This window comes from Macaca nemestrina, chromosome 17 (genome assembly GCF_043159975.1).
Source record: "Macaca nemestrina isolate mMacNem1 chromosome 17, mMacNem.hap1, whole genome shotgun sequence".
Lineage (NCBI taxonomy): Eukaryota > Metazoa > Chordata > Mammalia > Primates > Cercopithecidae > Macaca > Macaca nemestrina.
Genome location: NC_092141.1, coordinates 59,853,922 through 59,874,775, shown reverse-complemented (window position 1 = coordinate 59,874,775; position 20,854 = coordinate 59,853,922). Strand labels below are relative to the sequence as shown.

The 20,854-nt window shown below is 41.9% G+C and overlaps 1 protein-coding gene and 1 non-coding gene across 6 annotated transcripts in view; both read right to left on the bottom strand.

The window, feature by feature from the left end:
- The window catches only part of LOC105472429 (zinc finger protein 652), a 73,327-nt gene that overhangs the window by 29,461 nt on the left and 23,012 nt on the right, over positions 1 to 20,854 (bottom strand). The window lies entirely within an intron of this gene.
- On the bottom strand, positions 8,262 to 8,324 carry LOC112424994 (U7 small nuclear RNA). The gene has a single exon (XR_003015965.1). It is a non-coding gene; the product is annotated as a U7 small nuclear RNA (small nuclear RNA).

Below are 20,854 nucleotides of genomic sequence, written 5' to 3'. Positions count from 1 at the left end.
TAGCATACAGTATATATTTGATGAATAAAATAATATTGCACAGCATTCATTTTCCTAGATACTACGGAATATGCTGATATGGCAAAACATATGGTCTCTATCCACAAGACCTTTACAGTCTAGTTTACAATGTGTTGGGCATGAAACACACAACAGCTTTATATTGGCTGACTTTCTTTCAACATCAATCACATGTCCACCACAGTGAGAGCTCACAGAACAAAGGTGGTAGTGGGGTAGGCACTGTGGTCCCTGGAAATAAAATAGCTAATTGACATAACTATAGAAGAGAAGAAAAATGTCCTTGGCCTTAAATACTTTATAATCTAGGTATAAATATAATTGTTTTCAGGTTTATTGGAGTAATTTCAAAGTTGTCAAATATTTTAACATTTGTTCTGTGCATAGCTCACTTCACCCACTCAGTAAGTGGGTGATTTTTTTATGTGTCAGTTGCACAGGAGTCTAAATTCTAAGAAACCATACCCATCAAGTTGATATGGTTCCAAGAAAAATAAAACCATCCAATATTAATTTTTAAAAAGCTTAGAAGGGCATATAATTTGCTTAGTGACATACTCACATTGCTATTTAGCCAACCCACCTATCCTCTGAGTCGTATGAATATCACTGTAAACAACAATTGACAAAAGGAAGGAAATTATTTATTTTTATTTATTTTTTTTTTGAGACGGATTCTTGCTCTGTCGCCCAGGCTGGAGTGCAGTGGTGTGATCTCGGCTCACTGCAAGCTCCGCCTCCCGGGTTCATGCCATTCTCCTGCCTCAGCCTCCTGAGTAGCTGGGACTACAGGCGTTCGACACCGCGCCCGGCTAATTTTTTGTATTTTTAGTAGAGAAGGGGTTTCACTGTGGTCTCGATCTCCTGACCTTGTGATCCGCCCGCCTCAGCCTCCCAAAGTGCTGGGATTACAGGCGTGAGCCACCACGCCTGGCTGGAAATTAGTGTTTATTAAATGCCTGCTATGGACATAGGCACTATAATAGTTTTTATTGTTCATTATTTAATATCCACCACAAAACTGTGGGGTTGATTTCTTTTTTAAGACCGGGTCTCGGGCCAGGTGCTGTGGCTCATGCCTGTAATCCTGGCACTTTGGGAGGCCGAGGTAGTCGGATCACGAGGTCAGGAGATCAAGACCATCCTGGTCAACATGGTGAAACCCCGTTTCCACTGAAAATCCAAAAATTAGCTGAGCATAGCGGCGCGTGCCTGTAATCCCAGCTACTCAGGAGGCTGAGGCAGGAGAATCGCTTGAACCTGGGAGGTGGAGATTGTAGTGAGCTGAGATCGTGCCACTGCACTCCAGCCTGGCAACAGAGCTAGATTCCATCTGGAAGGGCGGGGGGGAAGACAGGGTCTCACTCCGTTGCCCAGGCTGGAGTCCAGTGGTGCAATCATGGCTCACTGCAGCCTTAACCTTCTGGGCTCAAGTGATCCTTCCACCTCAGCCTCCTAAACAGCTAGGACCACAGGCATGTGCCACCACACCCAGCTAATTAAAAAAAAAATTTTTAGAGATGGGGTCTCCCTATGTTACCCAGGCTGGTGGGACTGGTTTTTAAATTCAATTTTTATCAAAATAATCATTTTAAAAATTCATAGTTTCACAATTCAAATGTATTGGCCGTACTCCAATTTATCTCAGTCCCATTCCCTGGAGGCAATAAGGCTGTTTTAGCTGCCCCTCTCTCCATTTAATTCCATATTTCTACATAATTTTCTGTTTCTGGACTTTTTATTTCAATTTCAGATATTACCTTGTCTCTCTCTAGTTTTCCTTTTTTTTGAGCCAGAGTCTCGCTCAGTCACCCAGGCTGGAGTGCAGTGGCGTGATCTCGGCTCACTGCAAGCTCTGCTTCCCAGGTTCACGCCATTCTCCTGCCTCAGCCTCCCGAGTAGCTGGGACTATAGGCGCCTGCCACCACCCCCAGCTAATTTTTTGTATTTTTAGTAGACATGGGGTTTCACGTGTTAGCCAGGATGGTCTTGATCTCCTGACCTCGTGATCCGCCCACCTCAGCCTCCCAAAGTGCTGGGATTACAGGCGTGAGCCACCGCGCCTGGCTCTCTAGTTTTTTTACCTTATTGTTCCCAACTCTTCCCTCATGTTCCCAATATAGTTATATCACAACTTCGAAAAAAATCAGTATTTATGACTAATATTATGACTATGAGTAGTTCACAATTATTTCTATCACTCCTACACTAGTCCTTTGTCTTCTCTTCCATTTTCTTTTTCCTTGTGAATTTATTCTTTTTTAAAAAAAATTATTTTACTTTAGCTTTAATGGAATTTCAGGAATTTGTGGTAATAAGTGCTACCATGTTTTACCTGACATCTGAATAGATACCTTCATACTTTCTTGTACTTATAAATGGTAAAATTGTGGCTCAGAGAGGCAACATAATTTGTCTAAGATCACAAGTCTATCAAATGACAGACGTAGTATTTGACTACAGGCCTGCCTGACTCCAAAGCTCATGGTCTATTTCTACTATGACAAATGACACCTTGAAATAATTTAAACTCAACTATTCTTTTAACTGCCTATCTTTTTGTACCAGTTTCATCCCTCATATTTTAAGTAGGAAAATCTTAGCAACCTTATTCTACATGTGCCAAAACTTCTCACCCATGGAAATAATGTGAACTACTATGAGTATCATTTAAATAAACTCATATTAATTATCTCAAATTAAGTAAGGGAGGAGTGATTTAAAATTCAATTAGCTAGCAAAAGCTAGAAGTTAAACAAAAACCAGAAAGACAAAGAAAAAAAATAAAGAGTAATCATTAATTCATTTTCCAAATATTTCTGACTCTCAGCTTTCTGGGCACATGGTAGGCTACACCTTTTTTTTTTTTTTTGGAGACGGAGTCTTGCTCTGTCGCCCAAGCTGGAATGCATGGTGCAATCTCGGCTTACTGCAACTACGCCTCCTGGGTTCAAGCAATTCTCCTGTCTCAGCCTCTGGAGTAGCTGGGGCTATACACACCACCATGGCCAGCTAATTTTTTTTTTTTTTTTTTTTTTTTTGAGACAGAGTCTTGCTCTGTCACCCAGGCTAGAGTGCAGTGGCACAATCTCAGCTCACTGCAAACTCCACCTCCCGGGTTCAAGCAATTCTCCTACCTCAGCCTCCCAAAGTGCTGGGATTACACGTGTGAGCCACTGCACCCAGCCTAGGCTACACTTTTTAAACCACGCCCACAACTCCTATTCCCTGTAGTTGGATGGGGTCTTGTGACTACTTCTGGTCAGCATATTATGAGAAGTGACAGGGAGAGGCAGGGCACTTACTAACCAATATGAAATCCTTCAGATCTCTTTTCCTTCTGGCACAGTGGCTAGCAATCTTTCAGGTGATGATTGCTCTCTCTCTGGTCCCCTAACAACTAAGACGACCTACTGGATAGACGCAGTGTATTTTCTTGGTGTTTTTGTTTTGTTTTGTTTTGTTTTGAGACAGAGTCTCACTCTGTCACCCAGGCTCGGCTCACTGCAACCTCTGCCTCCCGGGTTCAAGCGATTCTCCTGTCTCAGACTCCTGAATAGCTGGGACTACAGACACCCACCACTACGCCCAGCTTTTTTGTATTTTTAGTAGAGACAGGGTTTCACCATGTTGGTCAGGCTGGTCTTGAACCCCTGACCACAGGTGATTCACCCGCCTCGACCTCCCAAAGTGCTAGAATTACAGGCGTGAGCCACCGCGCCCAGCCACACAGTGTTTTTAAAGCCACTGAGATCTTGCATTGTTTATTACCACAGCACAATTTGGCTTATCCAAGCTGCTACGAGTAGACACCAGAAGTAGGGTGCTGCCTTACCAAAAAGCCTAAAATATATGACAAAGCCTTAGGAGCTGGGTGGAAGGAGGCAAGGAACGTTATTGGAGGCTAAAAGATCAGCAACTTATATTATACAGTGGTGAAATGATCAGTGAAATTATCAGCTATCCCAGAAGGTAGATAATATACCACAAGAGCTAACAGCTCTAGTGGGAAAATGGACTATTACAAGTGTGTTGTATTGTAACACTGTTAGTTGTATTTAACAAATTATCACATGAAAAGGATGAATGCAGAAAATAATGATCAATTTATAATCAAGAATAAAATAAATCCAGAAAGTCAGGGATTTGCAGAGGAAGAGGCAAGTGCTTAATGTAAAACTGAAATCTTTGAGCTACAAAGCCTGTATAGAATTCAGTCTTGAGGCAAAGATCAAATCAAATATTTGGCTTTCACAATCACTGATTAAGATGGTACTCAATAAAATAGCTTTTTAAAAGAGACTAAAGATGAGTTCTGCTACAAAGCATATTTCTCTAATGTGAATTAATTCAAATGCTATTAGTAAATAGGGAAATGATAGCAGAATAACTCAGAAGCAATGTTAGTTTATACGAGATTTTCTCAAGTTAAATGTCTGAAGTGATCAGGAGCAAGCTTTCTCAAAATTACAGAGAAAGCAAGCCTTAGCAATACATGAAGACCTCAAGAAAAAAGCTAAACACTCTACTTCTGTATCTTCCTTTAATGCAAGCAATGGTTCATTCAGTGACTTCATGAATAAAACTCTTTCCACTTTATACCTGATGAAGCTGAGAGAACAGTCACACCTCAGAGATATTGCCGGTTCGGCTCCAGACCGCCGCAATAAAGCAAATACCTCAATAAAGCAAGTCACACAAATTTTTTGGTTTCCTTGTGCATATAAGTTATGTTTACATTACACTGTAGTCTATTAAGTGTGCAATAGCTTTGTATCTTAAAAAACAATGTACATGCTTTAATTTTAAAATAATTTATTGTGGCCGGGTGCGGTGGCTCACGTCTGTAATCCCAGCACTTTGGGAGGCTGAGGTGGGCGGATCATGAGGTCAGGAGATCGAGACCACCCTGGCTAACACGGTGAAACTCGGTCTCTACTAAAAATACAAAAAATTAGCTGGGCATGGTGGCAGACACCTGTAGTCCCAGCTACTCAGGAGGCTGAGGCAGGAGAATGATGTGAACCCGGGAGGCGGAGCTTGCAGTGAGCCAAGACTGCACCACTGTACTCCAGCCTGTGCAACAGAGCGACACTCTGTCTCAAAAAAAAAAAAAAAAAAAAAAAAGAATAAAATAATAATTTATTGTTAAAAAATGTTAACGATTATCTGATCCTTCAGTGAATCAATCATTTTGCCAATGGAGGGTCTTGCTTCAATGTTGATGGCTGCTGCATGATCAGGGTGGTGGTTGCTGAAGGCTGGAATGGCTGTGGCAATTTCTTAAAATAAGACAACAATGAAATTTGCTGCATTGACTTATTCTTCGTTTCATAGAAGATTTCTCTGTAGGATATGATGCTGTTTGATAACACTTAGCCCACAGTAGAACTTCTTTCAAAATTGGAGTCAATCCTCTCAAACCCAGCCACTGCTTCGACAACTAAGTTTATGGAATATTCTAAATCCTTTGTCATTCCAATAACGTTCATGACATCTTCACCAGGAGTAGATTCCATCTCAAGAAGTAGATTCCATCTGTTCGAGTTTTATCAAAAGATGGCAGCAATTCAGTCACACTTCAGGCTCCACTTCTAATTCTAGTTCTCTTGCTATTTCCACCACATTTGCAGTGACTTCCTCCACTGAAGCGTTGAAACCCTCAAAGTTGTCCATGAGGCTTGGAATCGACTCCTCTAAACTCCTGTTTGTGTTGATATTTTGACCTCTTTCCATGAATCACAAATGTTCTTAATGGTATCTAGAGTGGTGAATCCTTTCTAGAAGGTTTTCAAATTACTTTGCCCAGACCCATCAGAGGAATCGCTATCTATGGCAGCTATAGTACAAAATCAATTTTATAAATAAAGCTAGGAGGTAAAAATTACTCATTGATCCATGGGCTACAGAATGAATGTTAAATTATCATGCATGAAAACAACATTCAACATTCATCTCCTTGTACATCTCCATCAGAGCTCTTGGGTAACTAGGTGCACTGTCAATGAGCCATAATACTTTGAAGGGAATCTTTTTTTCTGAGCAGTAGATCTCAACAGTGGGCTTAAAATATTCAGTAAACCATGCTGTAAACAGGTGTGCTGTTATTCAGGCTTTATTGTTTCATTTCTAACAAACAGGCTGAGTAGATACAGCATCACTCATAAGGCCCTCTGGATTTTTAGAATAGTAAAGTGGCTTCACCTTCAAGTCACCAGCTGCATTAGCCCCTAACAAGAGAGTCAGCCTATCTTTTGAAGCCAGGCATTCACTTCTATCTATGACAGTCCTAGATGGCATCTTCTTTCAATATAAGGCTATTTTGTCTACACCAGAAAATGATCTTAGATGTGGATAACTTGCTGGAGCTTCTACATCAGCACGTGCTGCTTCACCTTTCACTTTTACATTATGGAGATAGCTTATTTCCTCAAACCTCATGAACCAACCTCTCTGCTGGCTTCCATCTTTTCTTCTGTAGCTTCCTCACTTCTCAGCCTTCAAAGAATTGAACAGTTAGGATCTTGTTCTAGCTTTGGCTTAAAGGAATGTTGTGTTTGGCTTGATCTATGCAAACCACTAAAACCTTCTCCATCTCAGCAATAGGGCTGTTTCACTTTTTTTTTTTTTTGTGAGACACAGTCTCACCTGTCACCCAGGCTGGGAGTGCAGTGGCGTGATCTTAGCTTACTGCAACCTCCGCCTCCTGGGTTCAAGCGATTCTCCTGCCTCACCCTCCCAAGTAGCTGGGATTACAGGTGTACACCACATCTGGCTAATTGTGTATTTTTAGTAGAGACGATGTTTCACTATGTTGGCCAGGCTGGTCTCGAACTCCTGACCTCGGTTGATCCGCCCACCTTGGACTCCCAAAGTGCTGGGATTACAGGAGAGGGCCACCACACCCAGCCAGCTGGTTCACTTTCTTATCATTCGTGTGTTCACTGGGATAGCACTTTTCTTTTTTTTTTTTTGAGATGGAGTTTCACTTTTGTCACCCAGGCTGGAGTACAGTGGTATGACCTCAGCTCACTGCAACCTCCACCTCCCGGGTTCAAGCATTTCTCCTCCCTCAGCCTACCGAGTAGCTGGGATTACAGGCACACACCACCATGCCCGGCTAATTTTTGTATTTTTAATAGACACTAGGTTTTAACATGTTGGCTAGGGTGGTCCCGAACTCCTGACCTCAGGTGGTCTGCCCACCTTGGCCTCCCAAAGTGCTGGGATTATAGGTGTGAGCCACCGTGCCCGGCCCATTGGGGTAGCACTTTTAAATTTCCTTCAAAAAGTTTTCCTTTGCATTCACAACTTGATAGTTTGGCACAAGAGGCCTACGTTTTGGCCTGTCTTGGCTTTTGACATGCCTTCCTCACTAAGCTTTATCATCTCTAGCTTTTGATTTAAAATGAGAGAGGGGTGACTCTTCCTTTCACTTGAACACTGAGAGGCCACTGTAGAGTTATTAATTGGTCTAATTTCAATATTGTTGTGTCTCAGGGAATAGGAAGGCTTGAGGAGAGGGAGAGAGATGGGGTAACAGCTGGTCTGTGGAACAGTAAGAACACATATGATATTTATCAATGAAGTGTGTCATCTTATATGAGTATGGTTTATAGCACCCCAAAACAATTATAACAGTAACATCAAAGATCACTTATCACAGATCACCATTAACAGATAGCAAAGAAAATGTTTTAAATATTGGGAGAATTACAAAAATAAGACACAGAGACACAAAGTGAGCATGTTGGAAAAATGACACTGACAGACTTGCTCGATGGATGGTTACAACAAACCTTCAATTTGTTAGCAAAGTGCAATAAAACAAGGGAGGCCTTCAGCCTGAGCAACATGGTGAAATCTCGTCTCTACACACACACACACACACACACACACAAATTACCCAGGCATGGTGCTGCACACCTGTGGTCCCAGCTACTTGGGAGGCTGAGGCACGAGAACTGCTTGAACCCAGGAGGCAGAGGCTGTAGTGAGCCAAGATTGTGCCACTGCACTCCAGCCTGGGTGACAGTGAGACCCTGTCTCAAAAGAAAACAACAAAAAAAAATTATTTTGATGAAACTGGTCTGTATTGGAAGCAAAGGTCCTCATGGTCCAAAATCTCAGAGAAGGAAACAACCACCCAAGGAATTAAGTCTGTAAACACGGAAATATATGCCAGTGGAGATTTAATATGTTTTTATTATGGTTAATTTTATTTTAATTTTTTTTATTTTTGGGGTTTTTTCCACGAAGACCAAAAAACCTGCTAGACAAATTCTAAAAGAGTTGTAACATTTATTTTTGTTTTTATTAGTGCAAGGACTACGGTGTTCCACAGATTTAGAGTGGTTTGCCTCAACTCTATTTTCACCGTAAATCCTGTTTACTTTAGTGCACAATTTTGCAGAATGGGGACTTTTTGGAAAAGCGTATATGGCAGTATAGCAGAAATATCTGTATTCAAAATTAAATCAAGGAAGAAGTATGGGACTAATAAAGCAGAGTTATGAAGCAAACATAAGAAGTACGGGCCAGGTGCAGTGGCTCATGCCTGTAATCTCGGTACTGTGGGAAAATTGCTTGAGTCCAGCAGACCAGCCTGGGCAACATTTTTTTTCTTAAAAAAAAAAAAAGAAAAAAGAAGTATGGTAAGAAAAGAACTGTGGATGTGGTTAGAGCACCTGGAGCTGAATATATATATATATATTCCCCCTCCCCGCCGAGACAGAGTCTAGCTCTGTTGCCCAGGTTAGAGTGCAGTAGCACAATCTCAGCTCACTGCAACCTCCGCCTCCTGAGTTTCAAAGTGATTCTCCTGCCTCAGCCTCCCTAGTAGCTGGGATTACAGGCCCCTGCCACCACGCCCAGCTAATTTTTGTACTTTTAGTAGAGACGGGCTTTCACTGTGTTGGCCAGGCTGGTCTCGAACTCCTGATCTTGTGATCCGCCGCCTCAGCCTCCCAAAGTGCTGGGATTACAAGCGTGAGCCACTGTGCCTGGCCTACATAAGGCATATTTATCATGTATTTGTTAAATGTTTATGAATTGCCTACTATGTGTTAGGTATTGTAGGAGTTGGAACCATCAAGGTGCTCAAAGGTGTACCTGGAGAGACAGACATGAAAATATAGCACAGCAGATCAGGCACAGTGGCTCATGCCTGTAATCTCAGCACTTTGGGAGGCTGAGGCAGGAGGATCACTTGAAGCAAGGGAGTTCAAGACTAATGTGAGCAACATAACGAGACTTTGTGTCTACTTTTAAATACATACTTTTTTTTTTTTTTTTTTTAGTAGAGATAGGGTTTCACCATGTTATCCAGGCTGGTCTCGAACTCCTGGCCTCAAGTAATCTGCCTGCCTCAGCCTCCCAAAGAGTTGGAATTACAGGCATGAGCCATCACACCCATAATTTTTTAAAAAGTAAAAACACAGTATAGCTGTTAAGAGCACAAACTCTGAAACCAGACTGCCTGCATTAGAAATCTGGCTCTAAAACCTCATAGGTGGGTCACGACCTTGAGTAAGTTACTTAACTTCTTTATGTCTAATTTTCTGTATATGTACAATGGAGATAGTAGTAGTATCTACCTCATGGATTACTGGTATAAATGCTTATGAGAATACTTAGCAACAGTAAGCACTATTATAAGTATTTGCTAAATAAATACACTCACCTATACACATAACATACAGTGGCAGTGTGTGAAGGGAGGTGGTGAACAGGTCATGGGAAGTTTCAGAGATGAGATAAAGCTGCGGCTGGTCTTGAAGGACAAGCAGAAGTCAGATGGAGAAGGGGGAAGGTAAGAATGTTGCACACAAGCAACACCACAGGAAAATGACAGGAATGAAACCATGTGGGTTTTTTTTTTTTTTTTTAACCTACTTATGCATGATTACCCTACAATGACTTGGAATGCTGATATGGTTTGGATGTTTTGTCCTCTCCAAATTTCATGTTGAAATGTAATCCCCGATGTTGGAGGTGAGGCCTGGTGGGAGGTGTTTGGGTCATGGGGGCAGATCCCTCATGAATGGCCTGGTGCCGTCCTCGAGGGAATGAGTTATTTCTTGCTCTGAGTTTACATGAGATCTGGTTAAGACAGTGGCACTTCCCCCCAATCTCTTGCTTGCTCTTTCACCATGTGATACACCTGTGTCCCCCTTTGCATTCTGCCATGATTGTACACTTTCTGAGGCCCTTAACAGAACCACGAGCCCAAGTAAACCACTTTTCTTTACAAATTACCCAGCCTCAGGTATTCCTTTACAGCAGTGCAAACAGACTAACACAAATGCTGCTCCCATTTTACTGATGAGGCTCAACTTTCCCATTGTCATTGCTGGTAAGTGATGGGACAAGTGTTTGAATTATGCTTTTCTAACTCCTAGTCCAAGTTTACCATACTGTCTCCTACTGAGTTAATGGTAAACAACAGTCTCAAAGGATGTACTTAGGTTTTTGAACAACAAAATACCTTTACAATACAAAGCAAATAACAGAATTCCAGACTCGTGTTTGAGGGTGTAAATTTTATCCTTAGCTAGTGAAACTCATACCTTCCTTCAGAATGTCTAGAAAGTTAGGTTACATTCTGATTTTCAAATTGATTCACCTGTAGTCTGGGTTTCACAGTAACCACTTTTAACAAACTAAAGACTCAAAATTTTTTTTTTTTTTTTTTTTTGAGACGGAGTCTCACGTTGTTGCCCAGGCTGGAGTGCAGTGGCGCGATCTCGGCTCACTGCAAGCTCCGCCTCCCGGGTTCACGCCATTCTCCTGCCTCAGCCTCCTGAGTAGCTGGGACTACAGGCGCCCGCCACCGCGCCCGGCTAATTTTTTGTATTTTTAGTAGAGACGGGGTTTCACTGTGGTCTCGATCTCCTGACCTTGTGATCCGCCCGCCTCGGCCTCCCAAAGTGCTGGGATTACAGGCTTGAGCCACCGCGCCCGGCCTAGACTCAAAATTTAAAGTATATTTTTAGTTCATCTTCTTGCAACAAAATGGTAACTTTCAAATGGGTAAAACCTAAATAAACTTGTCAACTTTGAATTTTGTATGTAAAGTAGAAGTTATAGAAACAAAATTTATATCGAAAAGGGTTTTGTTATCACAGTATCAACGCACACTTATAAATGTCCTTCATTTCCAAAGGTGCTCACAATATCGACCTGAAATACACTCAAAAAGCTACCAATGTCAACTTGTAACAGTCATCTTCACAACAAACAAAAACCTCAAATGTCATATATCACTGGGCCTTATTTTGCATAAGCATTACAAGCTGTTCTCAGATGCCTGTATTTTATATGGTCAAAAACCAGAACTACAGTCTCATCTAATAAAAATGTACTATGTCAAACAATTTTTAAGCAGTCCATCTAATCCACTCTCTGTAAGAAGTGAAATTGAGAAATGCTTGTCACCTTCAGTTTTAGACAAAGCTTTCATAAAAATAAAATTTCACTGTAGTTTTTTACACACACATTTAAACAAGACTGCCATTGTGTTTTCCTCAATAATGTGCAAGTGCAACCAGTGAAAGAGGACAAAGGGGAGACGCACTCTTCCTAGGTACTACCTAATTACCTTCAAGCATCAACAGTTTCCACATTTCCATATAAGATAATACAAACTAATGTGCATTAGTCATCACACAAGTCAGCTGAAGCAATCTTAACTTTCACCAATAACCACCACGCCCAGGGTCAAAGAAGAAATCAAACACTAATTAACTCCTGATCTCAGGTGATCCACCCACCTCGGCCTCCCAAAGTGCTGGGATTACAGGTGTGAGCCACCGTGCCTAGCCGAATGTGCCTTTTCTTAAACTTCTAAAGGTAACACCCCAAATTAGAGCTGAGGTATATCTATCAGGTATAACTATAGGTACAGATGTTCACATTGTGGCTACCTATACTCCACTAAGAGAGGTGTCAAATTGACTAGATCATTGTGAACCTGAATTTAAAACTCATTTAGAAAAATAACTCAGAAATGCCTTTATTACATTCTGTATCTTATAAAAATAAAAATCACAAATATTTTAGATTTGTGGATAACATCAGAAAATGCTGGGAATTTATTTTATACATTTGGCCTACAAAAAGACAATGGAGTGTTACTGTTTTCTCATTAACAAAAACTCTTTGACACTTCGAAAATTAACATTTTGTACAAAAACTAGCCATGCATGGTAATGCATGCCTGTAGTCCCAGCTATTAGGGAGGCTGAGGCAGGAGAATCGGTTTAACCAGGGAGATGGAGATTGCAGTGAGCTGAGATCGCAGCACTGTACTCCATCCTGGGTGAGAGTGAGATTTCGTCTCAAAAAATAAAATAAAATAAAAGGCAGGCATGGTGGTTCATACCTGTAATCCCAGCATTTTGGGAGGCCAAAGTGGGTGGATTACCTGAGGTCAGGAGTTCAAGACCAGTGTGGCCAACGTGGCAAAACTCTGTCTCTACCGAAAATACAAAAACAGCTGGGCGTGGTGGTTGGCACCTGTAATCCCAGCTACTTGGGAGGCTGAGGCAGGAGAATTGCTTGAACACAGGAGACTGAGGTTGCAGTGAGCTGAGATCGCACCATTGCACTCCAGCCTGGGAACACTGCCTCAAAATAAATAAATAAATGAATAAATAAATATAACACTTTTGAAAACATCTTAACTGAACTAGTGTTAAACCAACAGGTATAAATAAACAGCCTAAAACAAAAATATTTGAAACCAGGTAGGAAGTTTTAACCCAAACCATAATGTATGCAAAACATAGCCAACATAAAAAGACAAATTGCTAACATACCTTCTGCCTTTTCCTTCCCATAAGCCTGTATATTTCCTCTCTGATTCTTTTGAAATATACAAATCCTCTCCCTCCCAAAAGGAACACACACAATTTTACAAACAATTTCAAGGGATCTGCCTATTTCCAGAAATCCATCCATGGATTCTCTAGGGATCCCAAAACCCCAGGCTAAAAACTCTCATCACAGAGCAGATTATACCTTTCCTTGTGATATATATTTAAATTTTTTTGAAGACAGAGGTCTTGCTATGTTGCCCAGGCTGGTCTCAAACTCCTGGCCTCAAGTGATCCTCCTGCCTTGGACTCCCAAAGTGCTGAGATTACAGGTGTGAGCCGCTGCACCCAGCCTGTAGCATATATTTACTTAGACAAAGTTTGTAAATTAAATTTTTCTCTACCATCTTTCCTTCTTCTCCCTACCCCCTTTTCTCCCAATTTCTCCAGCATATCTATGGTCAGAAATGAATTAACAAGACTCATGCCTATAGTCTTAGCACTTTGGGAGGCTAAGGCAGGAGGATCATTTGAACCCAGACGGTTGAAGCTATAGTGAGTTATAACTGCACCACTGCACTCCGGCCTGAGCAAGAGAGCAAGAAGACCCTGTCTGAAAATAACATAACATAACATAACATAACATAACATAATTTTTTTTTTTTTTTTTTTTTTTGAGATGGAGTCTCACTCTGTCGCCCAGACTTGAGTGCAGTGGCACAATCTCGGCTCACTGCAAGCTCCACCTCCCGGGTTCACACCATTCTCCTGTCTCAGCCTCCCGAGCAGCTGGGACTACAGGCGCCTGTCACCACGCCCGGCTAATATTTTGTATTTTTAGTAGAGACGGGGTTTCACCGTGTTGGCCAGGATGGTCTCGATCTCCTGACCTCATGATCCACCCGCCTCAGCCTCCCAAAGTGCTGGGATTACAGGTTTGAGCCACTGTGCCTGGCCAAAATAAAATAATTTTAAAAATTAAAACAGAAAGGGGCCAGGCACGGTGGCTCAAGCCTGTAATCCCAGCACTTTGGGAGGCCCAGACGGGCGGATCACGAGGTCAGGAGATCGAGACCATCCTGGCTAACACGGTGAAACCCCGTCTCTACTAAAAAAAAATACTAAAAAAAAATACAAAAAACTAGCTGGGCGAGGTGGCGGTCGCCTGTAGTCCCAGCTATTCGGGAGGCTGAGACAGGAGAATGGTGTAAACCCGGGAGGCGGAGCTTGCAGTGAGTTGAGTTCCGGCCACTGCACTCCAGCCTGGGCTACAGAGCGAGACTCCGTCTCAAAAAAAAAAAAATTAAAACGGCAAGGATATGAAGACATTCCTCCAAAGAAGATACACAAAAGGACCAGGTGCGGTGGCTCACACCTGTAATCATGGCACTTTGGGAGGCCAAGGCGGGTGGATCACAAGGTCAGGAGATCGAGACCATCCTGGCTAACACAGTGAAAGCCCTGTCTCTACTAAAAAAAATTTTTTTAAAATTAGCCGGTATGGCGGCAGGCGCCTGTAGTCCCAGCTACTCGGGAGGCTAAGGCAGGAGAATGGCATGAGCCCGGGAGGTGGAGCCTGCAGTGAGCCAAGATCGTGCCACTACACTCCAGCCTGGGCAACACAGCGAGACTCTGTTTCAACAAAAAAGAAAAAAAAAAAAAAACAAGAAAAGAAGATATACAAATGGCCAATGCGTAAAGGAAAAGATGCTTAACATTATTAGTCATGAGTGAAATGCAAATCAAAATCTCAATGAGATACCACTTACACCTACTAGGATGGCTATAATAAAAAATTGCAACACAGCAAGTGTTGGTGAGGATGTGAAGACATTGGAAGCCTCATATGTTATTGGTAGGAATATAAAATGGTACACTGGAGAACAGTTTGGCAGTTCCTTAAAAAATTAGTTAACATATGACTCAGCAATTCCAGTTCTAGGTATAAACACAGGAGAACCAAAAATATATGTTCATATGAAAACTTGTAAACAAATGTTCACAGAAGTATTATTTATAATAGCCAAAAGGTGAAAACAATCCAAATATACATCAACTGATGAGTGGATAAACAAAATGTATAATCATACAATGGAATATTATCTGCTATAAAAAGGAATGAAGAAGTCAGGTGTGGTGGCTCATGCCTGTAATCCCAGCACTTTGGGAGGCTGTGGTGGGATGATCGCTTGAGCCCAGGAGTTTGCAATCAGCTTGGTCAACATAGCAAGAACTTGTCTCTACAAAAAGTTTTTCAAAAATTAGCTGGGTGTGGTGGTGCACATTTGTAGTCCTAGCCACTCAGGAGGCTAAGGTGGGAATATTGCTTGAGCCTGGGAGGCTGAGACTGCAGTGAGCCATGATCGTTCCACCACACTCCAGTCTGGGTGACAGAGCGATACCCTGTCTCAAAAAGAAGAAATGGCCGGGCATGGTGACTTATGCCTGTAATCCCAGAACTACAGGACGCCAAGGCAGGTAAATTGCTAGAGCTCAGGAGTTCGAGACCAGCGTGGGCAACATGGTGAAAACCCATCTCTACCAAAAATACAAAAAATTAGCTGGGAGTGCTGGCATGCACCTGTGGTCCAACTACTTGAGAGGCTGAAGCAGGAGAATTGCTTGAACTCAGGAGGCAGAGGTTGCAGTGAACTGAGATCTTGCCACTGCACTCCAGCCTGGGCGATAGAGCAAGACTTGATCTCAAAAAGAAAAAGAAAAAAAAAAAAAAAAAAAAAAGGAATGTAGTACTGATACGTGGTACAAGATGGAAAAACCCCGAAAGCATTATGCTAAGTGAAAGAAGCCAGACATAACAGGCTACATAGTTGTATGACTCTATTTATATGAAACAGCCAGAATAAGCAAATAGAGACAGAAAGCAAATCATCATTAACAGGAGCTGGGAGTGGGGAACGACTGCTGATGGGCTCCAAGTTTCTTTTGGGGGCAATGAAAATGTTCTGGAATTAGATATAGGTGATGGTTGCACAATCTTGTGAATAAACTAAAAACTGCAGACTTGTATGCTTTAAAATGATAAATTTTATAGTAAATGTATATTTCAATAATAAAATCAAATAGGCTATTTGGATATAAATAGTTCAAAGGTGATCTGAAGTAATAAGATCATATGAAAATAAATTACAATATTTTGTATAAAATGACATTATCAATTTACTGGATAGCTCATAAACTGCAACCTGGGCCCTAACAGCAGTGATGTAATGAGGCTGAGTGGGAAATAACACCCACAGTGTGGAGAGTCAACAGATCTGGATGGGTTCTATTTGGAACTCTTCCATACTGCTGGGCAGGTTATTCCACCTTTCTAGCTCTGTTTTTTTCAGCCATGAACTTAAGGGATTCCCTTCCACAACTGACATTTAATGTTCTATAAGTTTGTGTTGATTATCTGTGTCTATTCTGTTACCTAATTCATCTGGTCACCTATTGCCACACAGGTAATTCCCAACCTTTCAATATTAAGAGTTATCACACACCCCTTACCCCACCCTACCCCACCATGTTCTCTCCTATTATTAAAAAAAAACTGTGTCTAAGAATTTGCATTGAGGTCATACCTTTATTTGTTACTAATCAAATATATATAACAGCCAGTTATGATATTTTGGTTACACTGTAAAGTGTTACACAATTTCAATTTGACTCTTTGAACACAAAAATTAGCTTATGAATCTCAGTTTGGAGATTCTTGAGTTAAGAAAACAGTCCACAGTCTTTAAATAAATATGATGCTTGATGAAAATGACTCCACAACCTTAACCATGCAATAGGTAGGTTTTTCTAAACACAACACAGAGTCCACCATACTTTCTTAGGGTAGATAGAGACATGAGCACACTTAATACCATTCCTTGGTTGATTCTATTCACAATCCTCTGCCTTAGTCAGAAAGCATTTAAGGCAATATGCAGAAAAGGATGTAGAATAAATCCATGAAGACTAACACCTGTCATATCTATTGATACCTTTACTTTTTTTTTTTTTTTTTTGATACGGAATCTCCCTCTGTCGCCCAGGCTAGAGTGCAGTGGCGCAATCTTGGCTCACTGCAATCTCCACCTCCTGGGTTCAAGCAATTCTCCTGCCTCAACCTTCTGAGTAGCTGGGATTACAGGCACGCGCCACCATGCCCAGTTAATTTTTGTACTTTTAGTAGAGACGAGGTTTCACCATGTTGTCTAGGCTGGTCTTGAACCCCTGACCTCATGATCTGTCTGCCTCGGCCTCCCAGAGTGCTGGGATTACAGGCATGAGCCACTGCACCCAGCCTTTTTTTTTTTTTTTTTTTTTTTTTGAGACAGAGTCTTACTCTGTCACCTAGGCCTAGGTTGGAATGCAATGGCATGATCTCAGCTCACTACAACCTCTACCTCCCAGGTTCAAGTGATTCTCCTGCCTCAGCCTCACAAGTAGCTGGGATTACGGGCATGTACCACCATGCCCAGCTAACTTTTGCATTTTTATTAGAGACGGGGTTTCACCATGTTGGCCAGGCTGGTCTTGAACCTCTGACCTCAAGTGATTTGCCTGCCTCAGCCTCCCAAAGTGCTGAGATTACAGGTGTGAGCCACGGTGCCCGGCCATTTTTTTTTTTTTTTTTTTTTTTGAGACAGAGTCTCACTCTGTCACCCAGGCTGGAGTACGATGGTGCAATCTCGGCTCTCTGCAACCTCTGCCTCCTGAGTTCAAGCGATTCTCCTGCCTCAACCTCCTGAGTTGCTGGGATTACAGGCGCACGCTACCACACCCAGCTAGTTTTTGTATTTTTTTTAGTAGAGATGGAGTTTCACCACGTTGGATCACGAGGTCAGGAGTGTGAGACCAGCCCACCTCAGGCTCCCAAAATGCTGGGATTATAGGCGTGAGCCACCACGCCCAGCCCCAGTCTACTTTTCTTAATGGTGTTTCTTGTTGTTTTTGTTTTTTTAAGTACATAAGTCACAGGTTGTGTGAAATAAAATCTGGTAACAATGCCACAACTGTTAAATTTTAACATAACTTGTTAAAATTAAAGGTCACCAGGCATGGTGGCTCATGCCTGTAATCCCAGCACTGGGAGCTGAGGTGAGAGGATCAGTTGAGGTTGGGAGTTTGAGATCAGCCTGGGCAACATGGCGAGACCCTATCTCTACAAAAAATTTTTTAAACTTAGCCAGGTGTGGTGGTGCATGCCTACAATCTTAGCTATTCAAGAGGCTGAGATGGGAGGATCACTGGAGCCCAAGAGCTCCAGGCTATAGTGAGCTGATCATGCTGCTGCCTTCCAGCACGGGCAACAGACCAATACCCTCTCTCTTAAAAAAAAAAAAAAAAATTAAAGGCAAAAATGCCCAACAACTCTGTAGGTAGCTTACTTAGAACAAAATTTAACTCAATAGAGGTTTTCTACACTGGAGGTTGGCAAACTGATCCAATGGATCCTTCTTCCCTTTTGGGAGGTACAGTTGAACACAGAGAAGAGACTGATTACTGGGGTTTGAGTTGTTACCCTAAATATACTGAGTTATGCTTTATGAGTCTTCCCGAGACATCCAGTATATCACTCTTAGAAGTAATGGGACTCTGTTACTAAAACTGTTGCTACTCAAACAAGTGATTTATTTTTTATCTAGAGGTAAATAAAAAACAAGGAGCCCGTGTCTCCTTTTTTCCCTGAATGCAGAAATTCCTTTTTCTTTTCTAATTAAAATGTGAAGTTTATAGGTCTCATGGGTTTACACACTAAGCACTGTCTGTCCAATTCCTACATTCTATTCATGCATTCACAAGCTTTGACTATTATCTACATGCAAAGTACCAAGAGGCTAATATAAAGAGAAAATATTTATTATTTAAAACAATCATTGTATTGACCCTCACGTTCACAAGCTTAAAGTTAGGTTGAGAAGAAAGACCTACGCACAAAAAATAAGTCATGATTGCCAAATACAACAATTTTTTATTTTTGAGACACGGTCTCGCTCCATCACTCAGGCTGGAGTATAGTGGCACGATCATGGCTCACTTCAGCCTCGACCTCCCAGGTTCGAGTAATCCTCCCACCTCATCCTCCTGAGTAGCTGGCACATGCCACCATGCCTGGCTATTTTTTTTTTTTTCGGTAGAGACGGGGTCTTACTGTGTTGGTCTGCCCAGGTTGGTCTTAAACTCCTTGCCTCAAGCGATCCTCCTGCCTCAGCCTCCCAAAGTGCTGGGATTACAGCATGAGCCACTGCACTCCACCAGTTTCTGAACTCTTAAAAAGCATAAGAATGAGAATCAACACCTTCTGATAGATGTCACCTTGCCTGGATGTGATGCATGGAACTGTGGTACCCATCTTGCATCTATAACGTGTGCTGGCCAAAAGACAAGACAGACATGTTCAAGCTGGCAGAGCGGAAGGGTGAAAAGAATTGGGGTCTTGACTGATGTCACTAAACCACAGATTTAAACCAACCCTAGACTGAGGCATCTTGTTACTTGTAAGGATATATCTTCCTTATTTGTGAATTATTTTGAATAGGATTTTCTATTACTTGAAGTCTACAGCATCCTAATAATGTACACGGTCATGTTTGAGATGCAAATTAGACAACTAAGTAGAGTTGTCCAATAGCCAACTGGATAGAAGCACCTGATCAAAGGAAAAGTCAACACTGTAGCTATATATTTAGGAGATATTAGCAAACAGAAAGAATTTACATTTGGGGGCTGAGGACAGAATAAACAGAAAAGAAGGGGCTAAGCACCAAGCCTTAGGGCACCCCAAGGGCAAAAAAGAAAAGGATAACAATGAAGAAAGAAGAAATTAACAGTGAGGTAAAACAAAAACACTCAAGTGCAGTGCACAGAAGCCAAGAGGTTAAAAAAGACAAAGAAAAATGACCACCGAATTTAGTGACTCAATAATTCCTTAACATGAAGGTCCCCTTGTCCTTCTACCAGCCTCCTCCTCTCTGAAAAAACACCAGACTTCATTAGCATAATGGTTAAGGGCTCAGACTTGGGCTGACTTCTGGAGCTATCACTCACTAGCTGTGGGTGACACTTAACTAGTCACACTCGTTAAAAGTGTGATCAGGAGGGAATGGAAGCTGAGGAACAGAGCTGGAGTAGAACTCAAAACAAAGAAAAGGTCTGAATTTGCGATTTTTTTTTTTTTTTTTGAGACAGAGTCTCACTCACTCAAGGCCCAACCTTGAGTTTGGACTTTTAAAGATGGGAGAAACAGCATGTTTAACTGCTGAAGGGAAAGATCACCTCTGATTACAAAACTCTATTACAGAAATAACATTTTGGGGCCGCGCGCAGTGGCTCACGCCTGTAATCCCAATACTTTAGGAGGCCAAGGTGGGCGGATTACTTGAGGCCAGGATTTTGAGACCAGCCTGGCCAACATGGCAAAGCCCTATCTCTACCAAAGATAGAAAAATGAATCCCAGCTGGGCGCGGTGGCTCACACCTGTAATCCCAGCACTTTGGGAGGCCCAGGTGGGTGGATCACCGGAGGTCAGGAGTTCGAGACCAGCCTGGCCAACATGGCGAAACCTCATCTCTACTAAAATACAAAAATTAGCCAGGCGTGGTAGCATGTGCCTGTAATCCCAGCTACTCCAGAGGCTGAGATAGAAGAATCTCTTGAAATCGGGAGGCAGAGGTTGCAGTGAACCGAGATCACGCTACTGCACTCTAGCCTGGGTGACAGAGCGTGACTCTGTCTCAAAAAAAAAAAAAAAAAAAAGAAAAGAAAAGAAAAGAAAGAAAGAAAGAAATACATTTTGGAATTCATCATAGGAGGTTAGTTCGTTAAGCTTTCAAAAATTGGTTGGCATGGTGCCTCACACCTATACTCCCAACGCTTTGGGAAGCTGAAGCAGGCGGATAGGTTGAGCTGAGGAGTTCAGCCTGAGAAACATGGCAAAACCCCATCTCTACAAGAAATACAAAAAATTAGCCAGGTAGGGTAGTGTACCTGTAGTCTCAGCTACTTGGAAAGCTGAGGCAGGAGG